Consider the following 5,737-nt stretch of genomic DNA (forward strand, 5'->3'; position numbering starts at 1 on the left):
CCTTATTCAACTTTTAGAGATTATATATGGGTTTCTATTAGTCTTATCTAATTTCTTCCATGAGGATTATTTTTTTCAGTGAGATTATGCTGTTTATAACTGTATTTATAGGCCAAAATGGAAGGTTGTGAAAATGAGTATCTTATCAATCTTATCAGTCTATATTATTTTTGACATTGTTTGTGTATCCATTTCCTCATTATTGGCATATGTCGACTGTCCCTCCTTCTCTATATGGATTTTCATTTTTTTTTTTCCTTCTTTAGTCATCATGATCATAATTGACCCTAATTTTGATCCCTGCCCAGAATCATTTTGTATTAGATCAAAATGTTGTTGCATTTCTATCCGCGTATTTTTGTGTGAGCTTATTTGCATTGTATAAAAAATAAGTCTTAATTTTAAAACTACTTGGAATAATTTTAAATTAATTGGAATTGGCTGTATAATTTTTTTTTCCATCTTTTTCGTCATTTAACTCTATTGTGCACTGAGTCCATCCAGTGGCATCTCCAAATCACACTGGGCGGGCAAAACAGAGTAAGATCTCATGTACTCGCTGGTGGATCTTTATTTATCGCAAGATCATGATGGCCCTTGAAAATAAAGAAACTATTCAAAGGAGCTCTGAGGCATCCTTAAAATGCGTCCAGACCAATGGATTCCCTTATGGGAATTCAAATGAAGGCTTTCCAGAGCTCAAAGAAGAAATTAGTGTGCACTCAGGCGGGGTTGTTGTGGAACCAGTTCACTCAATAAGCATTGAATTTCTTGAACTTCCTAGTGAATTACACAGCAAACCGACCTACCATCATGATTTTGGCTCAAGGTCAACCTTCTACCCTGACTCTAAAAGGTTCAGCTGTGCCAAATGAATTTCTATGAGCGACAATTTTATCCTTTTCCTATGGAAACTCGATTTCAGTATGCCCCATTTAATATGTTCTCCCATGGTTACCCCAGTGAGTTCCAATTCCAAGATTTTCAGTATTTTGTAGTCATAGACTTTGAGGCTACTTGTTACAAGGAAAAAAAAAAATCCCCATCCACAAGAGATAATCGAGTTTCCATCTGTCATTGTGAGCAGTGCAACTGGCCAGCTCGAAGCGTGTTTCGAGACATATGTGCGGCCAACTTGCAATCAGCTCCTAAGTGATTTCTGCAAGGATCTGACTGGTATCTAGCAAATCCAGGTGGACAGAGGTGTCACACTTAGTAAGGCACTCCTTAGGCATGACAAATGGCTTGAGAAGAAGGGGATAAAAAACACTAACTTTGCTGTGGTTACATTGTCAAACTGGGATTGCCGGGTGATGTTGGAATCTGAGTGCCGATTTAAGAAGATCTGGAAGCCCCCTTATTTTAATCGGTGGATCAATTTGAGAATTCCTTTCCGTGAGGTATTTGGTGGTGTTAGGTGCAATCAAAAGGAGGCTGTGAAGATGGCAGGCCTAGCATGGCAAGGCCGTGCTCACTGTGGACTCGATGATGCCAAAAACACTGCTCTCCTACTTGCCCTCCTCATGCGCAGGGGTATCAAAAATTCTCCATCACAAACTCACCAATGTGGCAGACAACTGATGGTTCATTGTCATGGAAGCCGTCCCCTGATAATCTGTCCTTCTCACTGGATCAACCCTACAAACTGAAGGAAATGCATAGTCCTGTTTTACAGTATCACGCTTTCTGTTACTGTGCGGTGAAGAACAGCAAAGGAATGGTTAGGAAGCCCGGGTCAAAGCAAGGGAGCCTTTTCTTTGGCTGTGGCAACTGGACTGCCACTAGAGGTGCCCTCTGTCATTACTTTGAATGGGCATCAACCTGACTGAAACTATGGAAAGACCTCTTTATGTTTCGTCTATGCATCCTAAAGTCTTTTGGGATGTAGTATGTAAAAAAATGGAAAAAAAAAAGGGATGGAAGGAAAGATAGTGGCCTAGTGGGTTGTCTCCTAGTAGAGGCTTTTATGCGCCTCAACTGTTTGGTGAGGTTTCTGCTTCTTTAGAGAGAGTAAAGCATAAATTAGTTGGCTCAGTTGTTCAAGAGTGTGGTAAACATGGAAGGTAGGGAGCTGCAACCGGTAAAGCTGACTTGTTGACAATGACAAGGGAACAAATTGGGAATGCGAAGAATGGGTAGTTAGGATGATAGTTTTTACATGCTCAGACAAGCTAAATTATCTTATCATAAATAATCTGTGAGATAGAGACGATTGGGTTTCCTATGAATTTCTAATGGGAACATGGGTGGAAGTGCTTGCCCTCAGTTTGCTGATAAAAAAAAAAAATCCATCCAGTGGCAAATTCAGGGAAAAAGTTTTTCAGAGTCAATATATAGACACATTATATGATATATTTGGTATGCTAAAAAATAGTACACTAAATACTTATATAAAAGTAGTTAAATTTTAAATTTAGGAAGATGAGATTCACACTTTGTGGGTGATGCTGCACGTGCTCTGTAAACACATAATAATTTGCTCAATGTAGGGGTTGATTGATTTCCTATTAATAAAAATAAGTTTTCCATTAAAAAAAGATGTTAAAAACTTAAATTTATGAGGTATTAATTTAAACCAATATATAAATATATAAGGGTGAAAAACGAGGGATCAATTGATCCTCTTTTATAGGAATGGATCCGCTACTGAGTCCATCTTGATATCCAAAAACTGTAAATCCTATGATACTACTTTCCTCCACGTCATCCCTTCTCACCTCTTTCCCTACTAATTTAGCATGACCTTCTCACCTCTTTCCCTACTAATTTAGCACACTTCTTTACTTGAGTCAATTTACTCACACTGAAATAAAATTTTCTTCTGCAATGATCTTAAAAGTGTGCTATCTAAGTTGTCATGGACACAAGAAACACAAATATTAAATAAGTGGTTTTTGGTTATTAATTTCTTGGGTTGAATTGGAAGTATAGCCTTGTGAAAGTTGGCTTGTACACACCATGTGTGTGTGTGTGTGTGTAGAGGAGAGCAGAGCTAAGAATATGGAATATAGGAAGCAAGATATAATATCGGTCAAAATCAAAGGACCAAATTGTAATTTTTTTTAAACTTTAGTTTTTTTCCTCTTTGAATCACATTAAATTTTAGGCTTTCAAAATATTCAAACTACATAAATTCACACGATAAATACATTCACACTATCAGATGGATAGTCACACACCATAAATCTTATTGTTTTGAGATTGTTATAAAACTTATTGTTTTGAGATTGTTATAATTAAAATGTTTTGCAGTTGGAAAAAGAGAGAGAAAAATAGTAAGAGAAGGAAAAAAAAGTCAAATTCTTTATTTTGTTGGAAGAAAAAAGGAAAAATAAAAATTTAATTCCCTTGTTTTGTAAGAAAGGAAAGGAAAAAAAAAAAAAAAAAAAGAAAAATTTTGCAAGTCTTTATGTGGAAGATACTTAAATAGCATTTTGAAACATTCTAAAATTGGGGGAACAAAGTGAAAAGCAATATTAATTTTTTTTTCCTGTTTTTCTTCAATGCCCTTTTTCCCTACAAATTAATTTTTAATTTTATTTTAGTATAATTTTATAAAATATTGTGATTACGACGATGAGAATTACCTTTCAAATTGTGATTTTGGTAATCCCTTCAATCAAAATAATTTAAATCCCTATTCTATTATCAGACTTTTTATTTTTATTTTTTTTAACTTTATTGAGTATATTGATTCATTACGATGAACTATTTATAGTGCATCACTTTTTTGTTATAAAATTTTTATGTTTTGTTATTTTTTACATTTAATTTATTCACTTAATGATTATTATAGGAGTTTATTTGACATTATTATTTGAGCTTATATTGAGAAAAACACTATCTAAAAAATTAATATTTATTAAGAATCTTTAACTAAGGTATATTTTGTATTGAGTAAAAGGGAGAGGAAAATGATAGGGAAGGAAAAAAAAAAAGAAAAGATAATTCTCTTATTTTGTTGGAAGGAAAAAGGAAGAAGGAAAAATTAAAAATCCATTCTGTCCTATTTTGTAAGAAGGAAAATTGAAAAGAAAAAAATTTATTTGAATTTGTATGAAAAGTCATTTTATTTTCCATCCCAATTGAACCAAAAATAGTGGAAAAAAGTGTTAATTTTTTTTTATTGTTCCTCTATACCCTTTTTTTCTCAAATAGTTATTCTTTAAAATATAATAATTTTTTCTTTTCACTTTTTTTTCATACAAACATGGAAAATAAATAAATGACTTCCTTTCCTTCTTTTTCCTATGGAAAAGATTTTCCTTATAAATATGGAAAATAATAATTTTCATTTCGGCAGGGATTTTATTTTCCTTATAATTCCTATCACTTCTACTTTCCCAACTTTGATTTCTGTGCAAATAGGAAACTTAAGGAAGAAAAACTGAGTGGGATTATATGGAAAGTAAAATCAATATAGAAAGGAAAGAAAATAAAAGGAAAAGAAGTGATTTTTCATGTTTTGATAGAAATAAAAGTGAGAAAAGAAAAGTATTACATTTTTACAGTTATACTTATATTGAATAAATAAAATTATATTAAAGAATGATTATTGGAGGAAAAAAGGGCATAGAGAGAAAACAGAAAAAATTAATGCTGCTTTCCACTATTTTCCGCTCAATTTGGGCAAAAAATAAAATAGCTTTCCATACAAATTCAAATAAATTTTCTTCTTTTCATATTTTCCTTCTTACAAAATAAATGCAATTTTAATTTCTCCTCCTTCATTTTTCCTTCCAACAAAATAAGAGAATTGTCTTCCTTTTTTTTTTTCTTCCCCTATCATTTTCCTCTCATTTTTACTCAATACAAAATATAACTTAATTAAAGATTCTTAATAAATATTAATTTTTTAGATAAGTTTTTTTTTTCTCAGTATGAGCTCAAATAATAATATCAAATAGACTCTTATAATGCCATAATGATTATAATAAGTGAATAAATTAAATATAAAAAATAACCAAATGTAAAAATTTTATAACAAAAAAGTGATGCACTTTAATATTGTTCATCATAGTGAATCAATACACTTAATAAAGTTTCAAGAAAAAAAAAAGTCTAATAATAGAATAGGGAGTTACCTTATTTTGATTGAAAAGATTACCAGAACTACAACTTGGTGGATAATTCCGGTCCTTGCAATTAGGCCAAATCCCATGAATGCCAAAATCAGTAGCAGGTTTCTAGTGGTTGGGTAGCAGCAACTTTGCTTTGTATCACAGTATGAATAATTAAAAAAAAAAAAAATTCAAATCAATTATGAAGCTTAACTATTAACTGATTAATTTACCTGTTGAAAAAAGTAGAAGAAATCAAAATTTTGTGACGCACAAAGGAGAGATAGGTAGAGGGCTGCCAAAAGCTTCATTAAGATTGAACTGTAGGCTTTCATCCTCATTCAACTTTCAGAGATTATGGGTTTCTAATACTCTTATCTATTTTTTTTTTGTGAGATTATGTTGTTTACAACTATATTTATAGGCCAAAATGGAAGGTTCTAGAAATGAGTATCAATCTATCAATCTTATTAGTCTACATTATCCATGGCATTGTTTAACCATTTCCTCATTATTGGCATATGTCGGCTGTCCCTGTAACAGCCCAATCCTTCTCCAGTCAGTATTGTCCGCTTTGGCCCATGGGCCTCACGGATTTGTCCCTTGGGAGGTTTCATTCCTAAAAGCACGCTGACCAGGTGAGGAAGACTCCCACATATATGGCCCAAATCTTTTCT

General features: G+C 32.6%; 1 pseudogene; it reads left to right on the forward strand.

The window, feature by feature from the left end:
- The first annotated feature begins 513 nt into the window (after positions 1–513).
- On the forward strand, positions 514–2,087 carry LOC110651229 (uncharacterized; annotated as a pseudogene).
- The last annotated feature ends 3,650 nt before the right edge of the window (positions 2,088–5,737 follow it).

The sequence above is a fragment of the Hevea brasiliensis genome, chromosome 9, assembly GCF_030052815.1.
Source record: "Hevea brasiliensis isolate MT/VB/25A 57/8 chromosome 9, ASM3005281v1, whole genome shotgun sequence".
Lineage (NCBI taxonomy): Eukaryota > Viridiplantae > Streptophyta > Magnoliopsida > Malpighiales > Euphorbiaceae > Hevea > Hevea brasiliensis.